This window comes from Pelobates fuscus, chromosome 13 (assembly GCF_036172605.1).
Source record: "Pelobates fuscus isolate aPelFus1 chromosome 13, aPelFus1.pri, whole genome shotgun sequence".
Lineage (NCBI taxonomy): Eukaryota > Metazoa > Chordata > Amphibia > Anura > Pelobatidae > Pelobates > Pelobates fuscus.
The window spans coordinates 57099699-57120778 of record NC_086329.1 but is presented as its reverse complement, the minus strand read 5'-3'; the positions used below and the strand labels follow the sequence as shown (position 1 = coordinate 57120778).

At 38.0% G+C, this 21080-nt stretch overlaps 1 protein-coding gene and 1 non-coding gene across 3 annotated transcripts in view; one reads left to right on the top strand and one right to left on the bottom strand.

The window, feature by feature from the left end:
- Positions 1-21080, bottom strand: part of MDGA2 (MAM domain containing glycosylphosphatidylinositol anchor 2) — a 793609-nt gene that overhangs the window by 724953 nt on the left and 47576 nt on the right. The window lies entirely within an intron of this gene.
- LOC134584215 (small nucleolar RNA SNORD116) lies at positions 20390-20487 on the top strand. The gene has a single exon (XR_010086493.1). It is a non-coding gene; the product is annotated as a small nucleolar RNA SNORD116 (small nucleolar RNA).

Sequence of the window (21080 nt, the reverse complement as noted above, 5' to 3'; positions counted from 1 at the left end):
TGCCTTTTACCCCATCAGAAACAGTTGAGAGAAGCTGATAGGGTACTGTTTTTTCCCTATACAGAAGGACCACCACTCGTGCTTAATGTGAGAATGCTTTGTTCTTCTCAGGGTTGAAGGAATAAGTGGGTTCAATTGCCCACTGGCGTTTTCTTTTCATTCATCCCCTATTTTGAACTTTAAATTACTTCTGCTTCCTATTTTTCATTATACAAGATGGAAAAATGAAAACATTACAATCAGTCATTATAAAAGTAAATTTTCTAACCTCCTTTCGGACTGCAAAATATGGATATTGTTCACACTATACAACAATGGGAATTCCAAATGGGAATTCCATGGCAAGTGGGAGCACTCTATTGAGAATTCAAAATGTTAATTATAAAGGCTTTTCCCACCTTAAAGTTTATTCTGCACAGATCCACCAGGGGACAAAGATCTATTTTTTGTTGCATCATATTTTTTATTTGTTATTTTGTTGGTTTTTATTGGTGCATCAGTGGGTGGGGACAATTCTAATGCCCCCCCCATGCTCCTATTTGTGGGTATCAAATAGGGTTGCTTAATAAGGGTACATTGTGGGAACTATTATAATATAGCCCAGGTGGAATCTAGTACCCCCATCCCTTACCTATGGGTTGTCGGGCTACTAATTATAATAATAGTGGTGAACCCAGTGTCCCCATCCCATCTCCCACCAAAGGGTGGTGGGTAGTGGCTACTAATTATAATACAAAGAGTTGATCTAGTTTCTCCCCCAACCCCATCATGGGGGTTAGACATGCCATTGTCCATCCCACTACAAAATTTGTGCCTACCCCCATCCTCTGGGTGGTTAGAGGTCTCCAAGTCTCTATTAAAATAAAGTGATGATACCCACCATTTTATTTTTGTTTGTTTGTTTTTTGTTTACATCTCAATATGACTGACTTTGAGGATTTATAGATTCTGAGATAAAGTCAATGAGTTTCAAAAAGATTTGTGATAAAATATCAAAATCCTGAACAAGGGCTTGAGTCATAAATGTAATTTTATTTAGTGATTGTCCATATTGCTACATGATTTTATTCACCCTACAGCAGGGTTAGAATTTAATGTGACATACAACATTAAATAGTTAAGTATTACTTGCTAAATGTAGAGAGATGTAAGAGGCAATTTTCAAGCACGATATACGCACAACATAAATACAAATGTCAAGCCTTTGAGTATATTGTTATAATATTGCCTTATCCTTGTAACAGGTAAGAACGCAGCTGGTCCCACTGAGAATCACAGCAGGCCTTTGTAATTTTTTATTGCAGTATAAAAGGAGGAACCCAATTCAACATTATCAGAAACTCTCTATTGTGCTCATCCGTATAACCGTGAATGTATGAACTCTGATGAAAATAATTGTAATTATCTTTAAGTGTTTTTATAACTGATTCTGTAAAGCATGACGATTGAAGATATGAAGGATGCCGGTGACTACTATGAGTAATGGTTCAGTGGTTTATGCAATGGTGTGTGAGCAAGGGGAAGCAAAATTCACATCACACATCTTAGATAAGTCACTTTATCTTTCTACGCCTTGGGTACCCTGGAAAGATTAAAAACACTACAGGTTCAGAGATTTACTATGCTTCAGTTAATCCAGCTTCTATTGCACTGTGATAGAAAGATAAAGACAAGGCAAAAAATGTAAATAAATTGCTGAAATTTGTTTCCCATCTCTCAACTTGTTTTTGTTGTAGCTCATTATTTGTGGGTATGTGCATTCGTGATGTGACAGGAGGGTAGTAAAGATGTATTCATGCATGGGAAACAAAAATCATAATAAAATATACTAGATATAATTAAATATGTTCTCTTTGGGCTATTCTGTGCAAATTATTTTATGTCCGTTCCATCCCAGACATATTGAAATGGAGTAGACATAACATAGGCAATAATTATATGTCAGATAGTCTGACTAGGAGTTATCTAACAACTTGTATCCAGGAGGACATTAAAGTGCTATAGGGCAGTCATATAATGACCTTTAAACATGCTACAGAAAGGTCAATGAGTCTTGGTCAAACACTCACAAACACACACAAAAAAATAATCAAACATAGTCATAACTTCACAGAATATATATATAAGAGGAAGCACAGAAATAATCCAGCACTGAAGCAAACCTAACCTAAAAATAATAAATAGCCAGTTATTACAAATCCCCAGTGTTAAAGAATGTGGCATTAATTTGAGAAAAATCGAATTGTCTGAATTCTTAAGATTTGAGCAGTCCATGATGCTAAGTTATTTTTTTAAATAAATGATATAATATATTTGCTCATTTTTATTACTATAGATGTGTGCTTTCTAAAATCTTTAATTTGAGAGTCATGTGTCCTTTTTAGTTAAAAAAACATTTGTGGAAATTTTCTTCCATTCGACCAACAAACACAGGTTCTCAATATCCCAAATTATCTCATGGACAAAAAGGACAGGAAATCCATTGGAATATAAGTAAAAAGAGTCCGAAGTTGAGCATACCATGAGTATACAAACCATATCACGGTGAATTGTTAGTTTGATAACAATTAGTCACTCCATCTCTTGTAATGACACTAAACCATGGATTGCTTGTTGTGGAGCAACAAATATTTGTGACCTATATATCTCACAATATTGGTGACTTGCAACGTGCAGGGCATAAGGATGCAAACAAAATCTAATTATTCCCCTTACATTTTGTGCAATGGTAAAAGTGCAGTGGATGCACATTCACCTCCATCAAGAGAATTTAGGCCAAAATAAATACTTTGGAGAAAAAGCTAAGCTGCAAATGGAGTTTTTTTTTTTTTTTTTTTTTATCTGTTTGAAAATATTGGCAGAACTTTTATAATTCTCTTCTAAACTCTCCACATCTGTGACCTATTGATCTATACTTTAAGGGAATGCCTGTACAAACACAAAAAGGTTATTCACACATTATTAATGTCATTAAAACATTTCCAAATTCTGAAATAAAGTGTAATTGGATAAAATCATATAACCAACCCCCCATTTTGTACTCCATTTTCTTGTTTGCTGCTGAAATCTGCTTAAATAATCAATTACATAAATACAGTATTAAAATATATCTGATTACTAACTTGTTTGTGCAAATACCATTGTACCAGATGTTCAGTAAATATTTTAGGGAACAAACATAAACATCAGTCAAACTGACCCTCATGTTTGATAACTTGCTTCCTTCTTTTCAATGCCACATAAAATGCAAATGCCAAGTTAAATGTAATGTCTGTCAGGTAATAATAATTAACTTTTGACAAATGTCCAAGATATTTGATCATTATGTATAATGTGATATCATGTTATGTGGTAAGATACCTATATAATCTGATATGTTATACCAATAAACTGAATTTATGTTGAACCTCACTTTTTTGCTGATGTCTGTTTCTGTCAATTCTCTGAGCTCGTAGGTGTGATGTGCCGATTGGGTTGCCAAGTACTGACCTCAGCCGTTAAGATTCCCCGGGGAAATAATTTATCCCTAACAAAAAGATTTTAGCTTTTTAAGCACATTTTCCCTATTTCCTGCAGTTTCTTAGCTTAGACACCTTGGGGGAAAGGATGCTATAGGCATTAAAACAACTTTAGCTTATTAAAGCAGTTTTAGTGTATAGATCAGGGGTTGGAAATCTATTGCACGTGTGCCATGCATGGCACTCAAGGTGCCTTTGTGAAGCATTCAAGGCTGCCAGAGCAAAAAGGCTCCAACCTATCAGGAGTCCCAGAGCAAACTGAGCTGTGGTTGCAGATAGTGAGGGACAATCCTCAATTTATGCAATGCAGCTCTTAGAGGAAGTAATCTCAGTTCAATTCCTCCCAGAACCTCTGAAGGGGAATCCATACAGCAGCTATCACAGCTCCAACCCTTGACCTGCACCTGGCCAGCCTAGTCCACACTGCTAAACAGAACCGGCGCTTCCTGTAGTCCAACTAGGCGGCCACCTAGGGCGCTGCTCAAAAGGAGGCTCCGGCCCTAGATCTTTATTGCTCTGCACTCTGCTCGTTTGACCGCCAAATTGGAGAAGCATCCACTTCAGCCTGCTCAGCCCCTCACAAAGACTACCATGGCCACAACAGCGTGAGGGTGCATCAATTTCTCGCTCCTGCCCCTTGCCCTGTACATGGGGACAAGTGGGTGGGAACATAGCAGGGCTGAGACAGAATGAAGGCGGCCAGATGCAGGGAACCTGCCAGAAACACAAGGTAAGAGGGTCAATGGGACCTCACAATGTGTGTTTGTGAAAAATGTGTGCATGTCAGCCTGTATGGGTAAGTGTTTGTCTGGATGGGTCAGTGTGTATCTGTATGGGTCAGTGTTTGTCTGTGTTTGTCTGTATGGGTCAGTGTGTGTCTGTATGTGTCAGTGTGTGTCTGTATGTGTCAGTGTTTGTATGGGTCAGTGTGAGTCTGTAGTATGGCTCAGTGTCTGTCTGCAGTATGGGTTTGTGTATGTTTGTATGTGTGTGTCTGTATGAGTCAGTGTGTGTCTGCATGGGTCTGTGTGTGTCCGTGTCAGTCTGCATTCGTCAGTGTGTGTGTGTCAATCTGCATTCGTCAGTGTGTGTGCGTCAGTCTGCATGGGTCAATTTGTGCCTCAGTCTGCATGGGTGTGTATGCGTCAGTCTGCTTGGGTCAGTGTATGTCAGTCTGCATGAGTGGGTTGAGCAAATGGGGAGGCAACATTTTTTTTGCCTAGGGTGGCAAACCCATACTGCAGATAGACACTGAGCCATACTACAGACTCAAACTGACCCATACAGACAAACACTGACCCATACAGACACACACTGACCCATACAGACACACTAGCACTGCTGCTAAATATACACAGAACTGCAGAAGAAGTCTCCCCCTCATACAAATAATAGAAACAGCCCACACACAAACATAATACCCCTGACAATCCACATACATACACACAACTCTACAAGCAGCCTCTCACATGCAATACCACAGACAGTCCCACTTATAGTTCTACACACCACCCAACACACAATGTGACATATCATCTGCACAGAATTCCACAAGATGCGCCATATTCATAGGTATCATACACAATACCACAAGCTACTTATGAATATATATAGTATAACAGCCCACATATGCACAAATACAAACAACTGCACCCATAAACAACACAATCAGAATACGGCAACATACACATACTCACCTTTAAGATTTTGTTTTGGCACAGTACTACTAAAAGGTTGCCTACCCCTGGTATAAATCATGCCCCAGCAGTTTCACTTCTCATTTCTCTGCCATTTAGGAGTTAAATCACCTTTGGTTCTCCTTATCTATCCCTAGGCACACCTCCCCTGGCTGTGACTGACACAGCCTGCATGAAAAAAAATGTTTTGTCCCTCAGATGTTAACTTCATTTTGAAGTTTTGATCTCCTGCTGTGTAAATTGAACTTTAATCACATTTAGGAGGCTAATGACAGAGCAGGAGATAAGAAATTGTAATTTAATCATACTGTGCATTAAATAAAGTTATTATACAGTTAATAGTTAATAAACATTAGCTCTCTCTTTACAGGAAGTGTTTAAGAACGCTGTGCAAGTCACATGCAGGAAGAAGTGACTAGGGCTGTATAAACAAAGGGATTTAACTTGTAAATGGCAGAGAACTTAGCAATGTGTATTAATTCCAGTCTTAGCCTTACCTGAATTTGACTGTTTCACCTTGACATCTAGAGCACTGTGAAATATATATATATATATAAAACTGCCACATATTTGGAATTTACACAATTTACTCCTGTTCCCTTTTTTGCTTTATATATATATATATATATATATTTATATATATATAGATCTTGAGGAAGACCTGAAGAGGTTGAAACATCAAATGGACATATGTAAACGTTCTTGCTACATTAAATAATATTGATTTTTTTCATAAAGACCGAAGAGTGCATCTCCTTTCTCCTTTTATTAATATATATATCTAGCATGGAATTGCACCAGGGCACATCTTTATACTAAGACCATTTGAAAGGGTGAGTGCCATATATATACTAATTTTAACATATATTAATAAAGTAAGTTTAATTGTAAAATTTCACTTTTATTATTTTATGTTCCTGTCATCTTATCTCCTGGTTTTCCTGCATATCCTAGGTGGGGATAATACCACTCTATACCTTATAGGCATATTTCATTTATTGTAACATTTTACACTATTGGTTGTTCCTCTTTTTCTTTGTTTGAGGTTTTAAAAGTCAGAATATAAATAGTGTTTATTTATTAATGCTTTCAATAAGTTCAATGCAGATGCAAAAAATATAGCTTATAACAATGATTGACAGAGAGCTAACATGACGGCACCCATTTGCAGGTTAAAGTGGAGATTTTTAAATCTAATTTAATTTTTTTACACTTCATAAATATATATTTGTTAAATAAATGGATAAGTAAACATAAGATTAAAAATTATGAGAAGTGACAGTTCATCTTTAAAAAACACATTTATAATTGAAAACATATAAGAAGCAAAAAGCACATGTTTAATATTTTGGGCTCTACTGCTGTCTCAATTGATACAGGGACATTGATTGCTGCCTGGTGTCCTTGACAGTTGTCACTTGTCAGTTCTAAGATTTTCTGATCTCAGTCATAAACAGTCATTTTCACTGATCAGTATCAGAGGTCTCAATGACTTGAATTGAATGATGTCCACGAGCCTAAGCTTCCATTAATAGAATGACATCTCATTGTGCAGTCTTGATGAGTCATTGTATTTCTGATTCTAGATGTACAACTGAAGATCAGACTGCTCTTAGGAGGAAAATCTCAAAAACAGTTTTGATACAATAAAGAATAAAACAATAAATATGAATTGCTGAGTTATGTGAAGAACACAAGCATTCTATTGTAACCCTTTCCAAGTAGTTCTCTTGCAAAACAGCATAATATTTCTATAAAACATGGGATGCATACTTAGTACATTGGCATAGGATAAACATAGTTAAATATGAAGACATGGATAGAAAGATAGATAGATAGATAGATAGATAAAACACATTGTTTTTTTCTGAAATGGAAACATACAATCTAAAATAGTTATAATTTAAATACTTCCAATAGTTATAACATTATATTTCTCATATACTTCCTAGTGAAGATGATAAAAAAAAAAAGAACATTATTGGATAAAAATATCAGGGCATTGAGGAGGGAGAAAGTGGATATGAGCTGTAGGGGAGAGCTAGTCGGTGATCCCTTAAAAGTACTCTCCAGACCCCTAAAGTACATTCGATTTCTGAAAACCTTTATGTGTGAAGAGTATGTCCTATTTTTTTATTCCGGAAAAAGTGCAGGTTTCAATTGAAATTGTTACTTTATAAATTAACCTGAGTACACAATTTTGGTTTTCAAGCAGACAGCAGGTCCTGTTACTTCCTGGTTTGGTTAGCTTATTTGCACTGAACTCAAGAGACAGCAATTGCCCAGAACACGTGCCTTGCAAAGACCTCTCATTGAGCTGCATTGGAATGTCTGTGATTGGACAGTCACAGAAAGTCTGGGCAAAGTTAGAATGGGATGGCTTGCAAAGGCAGCAGACAAGAGATCTGCCGTTTTTGCACTCTGTTTTTAGAAATAACTCAAGTGATTTTTATTTATTTTGTATTTTGGCAGTGGAGTGTCCCTTTAAGTATACAGAATTGGCATCTTGACTGCAAAAATAAGCTCATAAAACCCCATCCTATCACACAAGAAATAGGGGAAAACACAGTCTTGTGTTTCATCCACCAGATTAAGCACATTTTAATGAATAATTGAGTGTTCTCTGTACCCCAAGTTAAATATGTTTATATCCTCTATACCACTATCTATGGGATGGGGGAAGGAGCAGCAGCAACTAACATACTAAAAGTATCGACAGACAGACTTCATGGGACAATGGAATTGGTCTTTATAATCAATACTCTTTTTGTTCACTACCATGTATTATTAATTTGGCTACAATTTTGGTCTTTTTTTTGTATGAGTATCATTTAGACATGCAAATATTTGTTTAAACTGGGTTTATCCAAATCAAATTCATTGCAATCCAAAAACAAATTAATTGATTCACCAATGATTTACATGTATAGTCGTATTAGATGGGTTTATTCATTCAGGTGTAAATTCAAAAGAAAGTTGATGTAGACAATGTCTAGTACCCATTGAATTAATTCTAAAAAATAAAATAAAAAATAATATCTTCAATATAACCAACACATTTCCATTAAGCTGGAGCCAAATATGACATTTATATAAAAATAATATGGGATTTCCTCTACCAAGTGGGTCTAAGAGAGTCAGGGGTACAGTTCTTAGAACTGTGGCAAAGAAAGCTGATATGCCTCAATGCTGTGATATATTTCACCCGGAGCACAGCAACTACATGAAATAGCGCTCACACCATTTAATAAAATTGTGAGTGGATGAAGTATTCCTCACACACATGCAGCTTTATGTATCTGAAATAGAGAATTGGTTTGGGGACTATTGGAATCTCACAAATATTAGAGGAGCACTTTAATGTTAAAATATATCAATATGTGTTTCTAAAGTTAGAGTGCCCTACTGCCTTTTTAGAATAACATCTGCCCACCTCCCATAAAAGGTAAATCGTTTCTACTCCCTAATAGCAACCCAGCTATTAGACAACCCGTCCTCCACCATTGGCTTAGATCATCAGTGATGATGATTTCAGTCAATCCAATGACTGGGGATCTAATGTGCAAGTGCTGCAATCAACTTGCTGCACCAACAATCTCTTCATCAAAGATTGCAGAACTGTACTAGTAAGCACCTCTAGAGTTTTAGAGTTAGGAACAAAATGCAAACACTGCCTTTTCTGAGAAAGGCTGCATGGAAAGCCTCTTTTAACAGAATCACTACATTTGGCTGCTGTGTTATAGTTCTTAATGGGTCCCATTCAGAATTTAACAAGGTCAGCATATGGGCCCAACCTCTTGATACTCATATTCTACTTGGTGATTTCTGTATTATCACTGACTATCAGTGATAATACAATACAAGCAATATCTTTTTTATTTTATGTGTCAATAGAGATATTCAGTAGCTCTACAACCTTTTGAGGGAGAAATGTAATATTCTCTACAAACATCTATTATTTTTTTATAGTATCCCTTTGATATTTTTGTATTCCATAAATATAATATAGTAGACAATCTAAAAGTTCATTGAACATTAATATTATGGTTATATTTTGCTACTAATCTAAAACTATTGATGTGGCATGTATACAGTAAAATAATCTTTCCAGGCAAACTGGTACTAACATCTCGCTCATTTTTACTCATTTGTTGACTATCCCATTATGTTTGTTTACTGGCTATAGAACATTAAGACAAATAGATGTAAGATCTTCTTGGCACTTACTTATTATATTTTCAATACTTTCTCAGCAACACAGAAGTCCAGTAGTTAACCCTTTAATGAATGTGTAGGAGATGTGCAATGTGTATTGTATGATGCCTATCTGAAACATCTTGCTCATATTGGATTAAAAGAGAAATCAATGTCCACCAAAAGTGTTATGAGGGCCACTTTTCAGGGATTTGTGCACAAAATAAATTGTTGTGAATGAAGAGACAACTGATCTTGCAAAATAAGAATAAAATATAGCTGTTACAATCTCCATTTTTTTCTATTCCAAACTCAAATATTTTAGCCTAGATGTTGCAAGTTGGTTGTCAGCTCATCACAACTCAGCTCATCACAACGCAGTCCACTCTTTCAAATAACTGGGTATGTTGTTAGACTGCAATCTATCTTTTGGCCTCCACGTAGAACAACTTGCATCTAAACTTTATCCAAAACTAGGTGCCCTGTACAGAAACTATCCTGCCTAAGCCCTACAGGAAAGGAAAAGATTGTACAGGAAATGCTGATGCCAATCATTGATTATGGGGATGTAGTATATGCACCTGCACCGCAAACCCACCTTAATAAACCTAATACATTGTATAACTCATTCTGCTGCTTTGTGCTTCAATGTAATTACAGGACCCACCATTGTGACATGCTAAAAGAACTAAATTGGCTGTCGCTGTAATTCAGACACACCCTTCATCTTTCCAGCCTTGTGTTTAAGAGCTTTTCTGCGAAGCTCCCACCCTACCTGAGCAGAATGCTCTCCCCTGCTGTTCCCACCTCCTATAACCTCCGATCCAGTACCAGCACTTTATTTAGTCTACCTCAATACAAAATGAAAGCGGCTCAATCCTCCTTTTCCTACAGAGCACCGCAATTATGGAAAGACCTCCCGTACACTTTCAAATCTTCCCCAGGCCTAAAATACTTTGAGATCCCTCTCTACATATCTCAAAATAGAATGCACCTGTCATGGTTGATTATATATTTTTTACCTGTTCTATGTAAAATTTTGTATATTTTGTGTATTAATATTGTTTTTGTATTTTACTGTACCCTATTGTATGAATGCAATGTTTTGTGGACCCATGACATACTTGAAAACGAAAGAAGTCTCAATGTATCCTTCCTGGTAAAATATTTTATAAATAAATAATTCAAAACTCACTAGTTGTCTAGTATATTAGTGAATAGACTGCCTTGATGATTTTACTCATATTCGTGCCTAAGGTTATCACTACATCAATTGGTGCAGGACACTTCATCTCATTACACTTTCCCTGTCCCCCGTAGTCCTGTAATTTAAATTATTGCCATTTTAGAGAAACTGCCTAAATGATGCTGGACATCCTTGCACTCTGCATGAGGACATCCAGCATCATTAAAATCTCCATAGGAAAGCATTGAAGCAATGTTTTCCTATGGGGAGGGCCTAATGTGTTCACAGCACTTGTGCATGTGCATGAGACCACCTTGTCGGATGACGTCAGAGGAGGCGGAAGGCCGACTCAGTGCTAAGGGATATCTGGGCTGGAATCGGGTAAGTGACTAAAGGTTTTTTTTAACCATTTACATGCCGGGGGAAGGAGGTCTAAAGGAGTGTGGGACCAGAGGGCCCTATAGTGTTAGGAACACAGATTTATATTTATAACACTCTAGAATCCCTTTAATTATTTAGTCAGGCATGGCTTGAAAGTGCTGCCCAGCTGCATGTGGATTTCTCATGCTCCCAGAGTGCAATTATTTAATCAGGCAGGCATATTAAAGATATATCTGTGAAATTAGTCAACTGTTTCTCTCCTCAGTGGATATAAATGAATCTTAAAACAAGGCAGAATTTTCAAACCCTGGATAACAGAATGAAGAATTCACAAGATTTTTAAATAGTTTTATTTAAAAAAAAAAAAAAAAAAAAAAAAAGCAGAACAGAATTCTAGTAAGGAAATATTAAGCCCTTTATTTTTATTTGAAACTTACTGTTGAGATAATAGCCAGGTGCTGGTTTAATACAAAACATCTGGCAGCAAGTTAAGAGTAAGGAGTAGAATAGAACACTAGTGTGTTGATACAAATAATTAGTTTTGTCACAAATATAAAACAAAAGCAAATGGAGCTATGTTACTTTTTTTTCTATAGTTCTAATTAATTCTATTCAGTCAAAGCACAGAGATTAGATATGCAGTGTGTATGTTTGGTGTGTTGCGGTTTTCCTGTAAATCTGCAGCTTGAGAACACTGTAACTTCATCCATGCAGTGAGTCGTAAAAAATAATAATAAAAAAATAAAAAAAACATGCGGACTGCACCAAACTGCTGGATTTCAGCTGAAGAAAAGAGATAATGACCTAGAATTTGAATCGAGACATTATCAGAAGCAGTAACCATTCATATCTGCAAAGAAGAGGTTGCAGAGAATATGCCGTGCTAGCACTTAATCCTTCCATGACTTGAATGTAGATGAGCTAGACTTGCTGAAGCTTTTATTGATTTCGAGGTTTGAATTAAGTATCATAATACATACACTGCTATAATGGCACTGCGATTATTTGTCTACAATCAAAAATAGGTTTTGCCATCTGTTCTATTTTTTCCAGTCTCATAATTCATGGCTTTAACCCAACACTGATCAACAATGTTAGAAAGGATAGTTTTTTTTTTCTTCCTCGCTGTTGCTCTGCAGACAGAGCAATTCTCTTAAACAAACATACTAACCGAATCCATATTGCTTTCTGTAAAGATACGATCTGTACAGTAAATGAAATATATTTTGAATTTCTTTACAGTATCCAGTATCAGCCATAGCTAAATGCATCTTGCATTACATAATTGATATTGTAGTATTATTTTCCCCATGAAAGAAATGTGATCTCGAAACGTATCTACCTATATGAGCAAATTATTTGGTTTACCACCTACAAACTGCGAGCTCCTTGCTAGTATTTGCATTTGAATCATTTAGAATAACATTTCATTTGTCAGCAAGACAGATCAAAATGTCCTTTTATCCTGCCAAATGTTATCAATGTTTACACGTTTATTACTATGCATAATTAACGTATTCATCATATTTTACACAAGCCAGTTCCATAAACACAATGTATGGAAAGTATTTTTTTTATAGATAAAAAAAAAAAAAAATCACATGCCAGATACTTAATCCAGTGGATTATTGTAAGATGTTTAAATCAGCATCTATCGACCAAGGAGTGACAGTTCACACACAAAGACTTCGTGCTGAGCCCACATATTGCTACACTGATATCAATGTTATGTATTTTGTAATCTGACTTTAGATACCAAGTCTTATGGGAAATCTAAAGCTTCCTAAGCCGAATGAAAAATAATAATTTTGGTACTCTTTTTTTTTTTTTTATATAATATACAAAATATGGAGAGAACACTCAGCAGTACAAACTTTAATAGTAAACGGATGCTAGGGTGCTATTCAATACTGGTACTCCCCCAAATACCAAAATAACCAATAGTTAAGTAAAAAAAAAAAAATGCACATTAAAAAAAAATCATAAGAAATCTCTATCTACATTTATTAAATCACTAATAAGTATACAATACTAGTACAACAGTCAGTGACACAATATAGGCTACAAATAATAAACAATAATAAATATCGCAATTCACAAGCCTAATCGAATCAAACACAAATCAAATAAACAAAAACCCAACGTTTTGGCTCCTCCTGGTAGCCTTTATCAAGGGTGTCTATAGACACCCTTGATAAAGGCTACCCTTGATAAAGGCTACCAGGAGGAGCTGAAACGTTGGGGGTTTTGTTTATTGGATTCATGAAACACAACATAAAACAAGACAGCATTAAATCAAATCTGTGACCAAATAAAGATATTTAGGTTATGATTATATAAAGTTTCTCTGACTTATTTGTAAAAGTCATAGTAGCATAGCACGTGCTATGTTGTTATTATGACCATTTATTAACATAGTGCCAATAAATTGAATAGACCTAGGATAAAGTTTATAGCACAAATTCCTTTCACAGACAATAACAAACCAATATGGACAGCCTGACGTGTAAGACTATTATCAAAATTATCTGTCCAGGTAATTATCTGATCAGAAAAGGTATCAACGATCAGATCACATATACTATAACATGCTTATCATTTAAACACAATAAGCTATTTAACATAAGTCAACAATATATTTAGATTTTTTTGATTCTTTTTCTAATATATTTTATGTATAGCCTACGGTATGACATTCTATGCCAACACTGTGAATTAAATATTCCAGTGTGAAATGTACCATGCACAGTGTTCTATTTATCTAACCCATTGGGATTCCTATATCAAACATTAACATAGAGAAGAGAAATTTAACTCCAAGGTCAGAGAATAACTAGTCTACCTCTAGCTTTTGTCAGACTAGAACTCAATGTTAAAAAGTCCTGGAAAACCTCTTGATGCTATCCGTTATACACAAAAAGTCAGATATAAAAAAAAAAAAAAATAAGAAATACAAATATTATAAAACATTCTTAAAAATAACATATGGTGCCAATTTTCTATGAGCAAAACTTTCTACTTTTGTGCATGGAGAAAAGTTACATTTCTTTTATGGTGGTTCCTGTATAAATATTCTAAATGAGCACTTGGAAGGAATCTTGAAAAGTCCAGCTAAGCATTTCAAATGAGTCACCTTCAGTGAGTTTATCATTTTATCACAGCTGCAACAATGTTTGTGTAGAAAGTTTCTATAGTCAGAGGTCCACATTCCTTCTACATGTTTCAATTACTTGAAAGAAAAAAAAAGTGTAATTAATATATAGTAGATTGCAAGTTCTTTAAAGGAACACTATAGTCACCTAAACATCTTTAGCTTAATGAAGCAGTTTTGGTGTGTAGATCATGCCTCTCAGGTTTCACTGCTCAATGCACTACCATTTAGGAGTTAAATCACTTTGTTTCTGTTTATAAAGCACTTGCCACACCTTCCCTGGCTCTGATCGACACAGCCAGCCTTAAACAATTTTATCTCTTGCTCTGTAAATTAAACTTTAATCACATACAGGAGGCTCTTGCAGGGTCTAGCAAACCATTAACATAGCAGGAGATAAAAAAAAAAATCTAAATTAAACGGAACCAATAAAGGGAAGGATAAACATTAGATGGCTCTTTACAGGAAGTGTTTATGGAAGAATGTGCAAGTCACATGCAGGGAGTTGTGATTAGGGTTCACAAACAAAGTGATTTAGCTCCTAAATGGCAAATAATTGAGCACTGAGACTACAGGAGCATGATCTACACACCAAAACTGTTCCATTAAGCTAATGTTGTTTTGAGGACTATAGTGTCCCTTTAACCTAGGTGTAGCTACAAAAGTACTTTTAAGAAGCTGTTGATGGGTTTTTCACAGAAGAAAAATAAATAATGTATTGCCTAGAAAATGTGTTATGTCAAAATCAATTTCTGCATGATAAGTAAAGTGTGACATACATTTTAGATTTTGGAACATGGTATAGTAGTATATGTACAAAGAATACAAGAAAAAGTTGTGCTTGTCTAAAGAGAGGGTGTTGCATGAATAAGATGACACTGTAATAAAGTAAAAGATGATTTTAAATGTAGATATAAACTATAAAAATAATAAGCGGAATTAAAGCTTTCAGGTGTGAGAAAAAGTTGCATTTGTTTATGGTAGAGAAAATCATCTCAGAGGATATAGTAACATAAGAAATATATAAAGGAAAAAACAATACTCTGGTGACCTGATTAGCAGAACTGTGCAAATAGATCATCCACAAAGACTTGTTTTTTTTCTTTTCAACAAAGACTCAACTAAAGATGATTTCTTCTACCGAAGATGAGATGATTCTTCACAGTAATGACTCTAAAGATTTAGATGCCTATATATGTTGCTTTATCTAAATCAGTAGATCTCTTTAACTGAACTATTATTGTTACATAGTTACATAGGCTGAAAAGAGACATGTGTCCATCAAGTAATATAGGTATTACTAAAACTTATTTTACAAATAAGGATGGTGCTTGTTTGCCTACTTTTAAAAATGTATCAGCAAAATTAACATTTGAGGGTTGACTTTGATGGACCTGAGATTTTGTTTTTACAGTATTACATATATTCCACGATGCTATAATCTAGTCCTATCCAATCCTGGTGACATACAGTGAAGGAAACAAGTATTTGATCCCCTGCTGATTTTTTTTTTTTATTCTTTCTTTTTTTATGCAATAGGGTGTACAAACCTGAGGTGCCACGATAGCAGGACAGGCTTATCAACATTTACATTATCGTGACAAGATTGAGTTGCACATTTTAGTTTTGGAATGAACATAACATTTACGGAAAAAAATTCTGTGTTATGTAAATCCGCCGCTGTGGACGAAAAGCTTAAGCTGGGCTGAGGAGCCTGGGGCTAATCTTTTATGACTGCTTAGCAGCATGAGTGACTTATATAACATTAGTTGTCAAAAAGGGTTCTATAAGGTTGTGCATGATAAAATGGCTTAGGCACTAGCATGCACTGAGTAGAATGGACTGTCAGGGCTATGGGAGCATTTGGTCCTGCGTCTCCTATGCCGGCTGGGTGGTGGCCTTAGTATGGGCATCGTTATGCACCGTGAGTCTTATGTCTCTAACTCTTGTGGTTGGTTTTTAGAAGTGTGGGCTATGGGATGTATGTGCGGAGGTCTATGTAAAGGGGATAAGGGATTGCATAGCGTGGATGCTGGAGACTGCGTGGGTTTCGGAACGCTTGTATCGGGGCTGGTGTGTCATCGACACCTGGGTAGTATTCTGGGTCTTATGAATTTTACGCCTCTGGCTGTAGCTTAATTGGTTTTGGGATTGTGTGAGGGTGCAAAGACGGGGGGGGGGAGAGATTTTGGGCTCTCGGTTGTCGGGCAGTAGTGACCCTCGTCATTGGCCGTTAGGGTGTGTTAGCGTCAGAATCATTGTGAACATAAACATATACATAAACAGGCATTAACTAATAAAGCAAGCAATTATAATATAAACAGTCTGCTCAGGTTTCGGCTGTGGCACGTCCGTCTGCCGGAATAAAGGGGGCGACCCTTGCCGGGTCCCATGCATGCAACAGCTTTGTGGCACCTCTCTTGGTAGGCCTGGTAAGTGAGTCCTGCGGGAGGCCCAGGGTTTCCAGCAGGGCAGACACCTCATCCAGATCTCGGACTTCGTGGGTGACATTGCCCTGTTTGATCTGTAGTTTCCATGGGGTGCGCCATCTATAGGGAATGTCACTGTTTCTAAGTGCTGCTGTGAAGGGTTGCAGGGAGTGTCTCCATTTGAGTGTGTCCCCTGAGAGGTCAGTGTAAAATGTCAGTGACATATTTTCAAACCGATAAGGCGATAGTCCTTTCAGTGCTGCCATTACTGCTGCCTTATCCCTGTTACAGGTAAGTCGTACCACTATGTCATCAGTGGCGGGTGCAGGTACTTTCTATGGCTTCGGAATTCAGAAAAAAGTCCCATCTATGAGGATGTTCTTGGCCTGTTTGGGGGTCAGCAAGGCACAGAGCAGTATTTGTATCATGTGTGGGAGTTCCTCTGCAGGTATTTCGTCTGGAACACCTTGTACCTTGGTGTTGTTGCGGTGCCGTGCACCTTCCATGAGGGCAAACCTCTGTTCAAAGGTTATATGCTGCCTTTGAAGGTGCCGCACTTCATCCTCCAATGAGGCGATCTGTGTGGATTGTTGGGTGGCTGTTGTTTCCATGGTCTCGATGCGACCCACAAGGCTTAAGAGTTCAGAACGCAGGGAGGCCATGTTGGCCTGCAGCATTTTCTGGAGGCCTGCCAGCAGTTCCTTCAGGGTGGCCGTGGTAACAGACTGGGTGTCAGCACTCTGAGGTATTGCCTGGGCATGGTGGGCATGTGGCATGGGAGGGAGTCCAAGAAGTCTGCATAGTCGGGGTCCGCTCGCGCCATGCGCTCGTTGCAGGAGTTCCCCAATGTTCATGCCCGTCTTGGGCTTATCTGGCTTTAGCTTCTTGGTTTGCGGCCCATGGGTGGTTCTGCCTCCCCTGCTGATTTTTAATGTTTGCCCACTGACAAAGAAATGATCAGTCTATAATTTTAATGGTAGGTGTATTTTAACAGTGAGAAACAGAATAACAAAAAAAACAATCAAATGTCAAATAAGCTATAAATTGATGTGCATGTCAATATGTGACATAAGTATTTGATCCCCTATCAAACAGCAAGAATTCTGGCTCTCGTGTGTCTTTTATACAGATAACAAGCTGAGCTTAGGAGCACTCTCTTAAAGTGTGTATGGGGGGCAGTGTGAGTATGTGTGTGTGTATGGGGGGCAGTATGTGTATGTGTATGGGGGGCAGTATGTGTGTGTGTATGGGGGGAAGTTATTGTGGAACTGTGGGGGTTGGAGGGGAGATTACAAAATATTTAAGTGTTTTTTTAATTAAATTCTCATATCCTGCCTCCCTGCTTACCTTTGCGTGGAAGGGGGGACAGTACTAATCCCTGGTGGTCCGGTGGAGAATCCCTGGTGGTCCCAGTGGTGAGAGTGAACTCTAGAAGCTCAGACTAGAGTTCACTCTCGCAGAATTTGGAGCGTTGCCATAGTTACCAACACATTCAGAGTTCACAAGAGAAGAACCTGGCAAAGCTGCAGGTTAGAGCTCACCCGGATCCTCTCTTCCTCCCTCCCCATTACACTGCTAGTCTGATCTCTGATCTGCCCTTTGGTCCTGCAGAACCAGCAGGGGGAGGCACACAGGGCGCCACTGCACACAGTTTGGGAACCGCTGACATAGACTAAAGTACTCATTGTGTGGAAAAAAAATCTTCACATTGCGATGTCAGGTTATTAACAACAAACATTATAATCGTGGGTTACATTAAATCTTGTAATTAATTTTTGTTTCGTAGCTTAATTTCACCTGAGTCTGTTTCTATCTATCTATCTATCTAACTATATATCTATCATCTAACCATAATCTACAGCCATAGCCAAATTTCTCTCTGTCTTCTTAACCATGGCCAGCGTGCATACAACCAGCTGTAAAATGAGAAATAAATAATATTCTGTATTTGACCCAGCAATCTATGCATCCTAATTTTTATTAGGGTATTTCAAAACCACACAATATGTAAGGTGCATATAACATGATTATATCATCTGTGCCAAACAATGAATTGGCAAAGTGAATTGAAGGGCAATTCAATTTGCCTTCTGTTCTACATTCTTGCATGCACACACCCTTTTCATCTAACGCAATTCGATTGGTGTCACATTACAATAAAAAAAAAGATAAATAAATACCAATATTTCAAACTTTGATTATCCCATTAAAAATATGAAGCATTCGGGGGGCGGAGCTAGCAGCCATACCGAGCGGACGCACATGTCTCGAGCTCCGAGAGATACTCACAAACTGGGCATAAAAACAGAAGAAAAAAGGCAATTTTCACTGCTAACTGGGCAGCTGCCTGCTCTAGGATAGGCATGGGGCGGCGAAACAAAAAATCGAGACTAGACAGACCTCCATCTACCGCGGACATCGGAGAACTCCTGCGGAGGCCTCAAAACCGCCAAAGGCCCGATATGGCGCCGCAGCTGGAAGGCCTATACCACTCATTCAGTGAGGCCACAGAGTCAGAGGAGGACGACTACGGTACCGGGGCAGTGAGCGGACCGACTAAGCCGCCCGAAAACTCTAGCATTACTGAGGAAAAGCTCAAGGACATGCTGGGTGAACTACGCCGCAATATAGCGGCCGACATAGGCGTGTTCCGAGACGAGATCAGCGGAGTGGTAGCCCGCCTGCAAAACGCGGAGCTTAATACCGCCGCACAGGAATCCCGACTGGACTCAATGGAGCAACAAATTTCTGCCCTACAACAGACACAAAGGCAGCAACAAGACAATATGGCGGCGCTAGAAGACAGGAGGCGCTGGAAGAACCTTAAAATCCGAGGCCTACCTGAAGCGGTGGAGACCGTGGAACTGCCGCATTTATTTCGCAGATTGCTCAACACACTCTTTACGGCCAAGCAGGCCAAAGGAATGCCACTGGACAGTTGCTTCCGCATCTCCAGACCGCAAACTGGGGCACCAGAAAAAGGAAATGATGTAATTATCAGATTTCAACAAGGCCGAGATCGCCAGACCTTCATGGCAGCCGTGCGCAACAAGACGCCTTACAACTTTGAGGGCCACTCACTGACCTTCTACCCGGATCTGTCTAAGGCCACCATGGACTGGAGACGGTCTTTGCGGCCCCTGACCACAGAGCTCTTGGCACATAATATACCTTACCGCTGGGGCGCACCCAAAGCCCTGATTATCCCCAGAGACACTGGTCATCTGAAACTACGTGACGCTTCTGAAATACCTGACATCCTGCAGCAGCTCGCATTGGGACGGCAGACACCAGGCCCAGCAGAACCTAACAAGCCGACGACAACTACAGCCTGGAACCCTGCCACAGCGCGACCCTTTGTACCAGCGGCCCATGGGGGAGAAAAAGCATCGGCATCGGTGCCATGAACTCTTTGTCACTAACAACGTTTAAGTCTACGTTATTGGACCCTGTTCTCAAGCCTTTATAAGTAACGTTGTACTTGTGTTTTTTTTCTTTTTCTTTCTATTTGAGTTTAGAATGTTGCCCACTACTTTAGACATGTGTGCTTATCCTCTCCATTGTATGTGCAAAATGCACAATATTTACTCCCCCCTCAATCCCCTTTATATTCTTTAGAGAAATTAGTCATTATAACTGACCCAGGTGTCAAGTGAAAGGGGACTCTAGCCTCTCCAACACGCTCCTAGCTCCACCTAGCGATCAGAGAGGCAACTGTTACACCTTGACCCATAGGTGCTGAGAGCACACTCACCCTTGCATCACTTCAGCAAGTGCTGCATGTTAGACATCCAACTGTTCCCAACATGTAATTGTAACCTCAACAATCTATTATATAGACAATAATTGTAACCTCTACATACGTTTAAAAAAAAAAAAAAATGTGTGACCACGCTAGCCACTGTCATACTAATTTTCTATGTTGATGTATGTTGATATACGCTGTTGTGGCGTTTGTGAGAACCATGTACCCACCCGCACAACAAAAATAAAGAATTAAAAAAAAAAATATGAAGCATTCAGTCTTCCAAATGTGATGAGGCTCTGTGCCATGTTGGAAACTATGCCTAATCGTTAGAAAGCTTCCAATAGAAAAGTTGCATTTTAAACCCAAGTTGTTGTCAGACTTGTTGAAAGATTTTGTCCCCATTTTAGCAGTAAAAATATGTAATAAAGCAATTTGCATATTATAACAAGCTAATCCACAGAGATGAGTAAGGATAAGCATTTATTTGAATTCAAGGACATACCCCGTCTACTCTGTTATGTTTGTCATTATATATTATACATGATACACAATTGTATGGAAGAGATACATAGAAAATATGGAAGGAGAATTCTGAAAGTAAAGTATTCGATCTGACTACAATGTGCAGTTTCCGCTCTACTGATCCTTCTCTCACAACACAGAACTTGCTTTACAAAGATAAAATGCAAATTGGCATAAATCTTGTAACAATGTAATGATCAATTTAACAAATAAATCATTATGCCCCTTAGTAATCACATTACATGTAACACAAA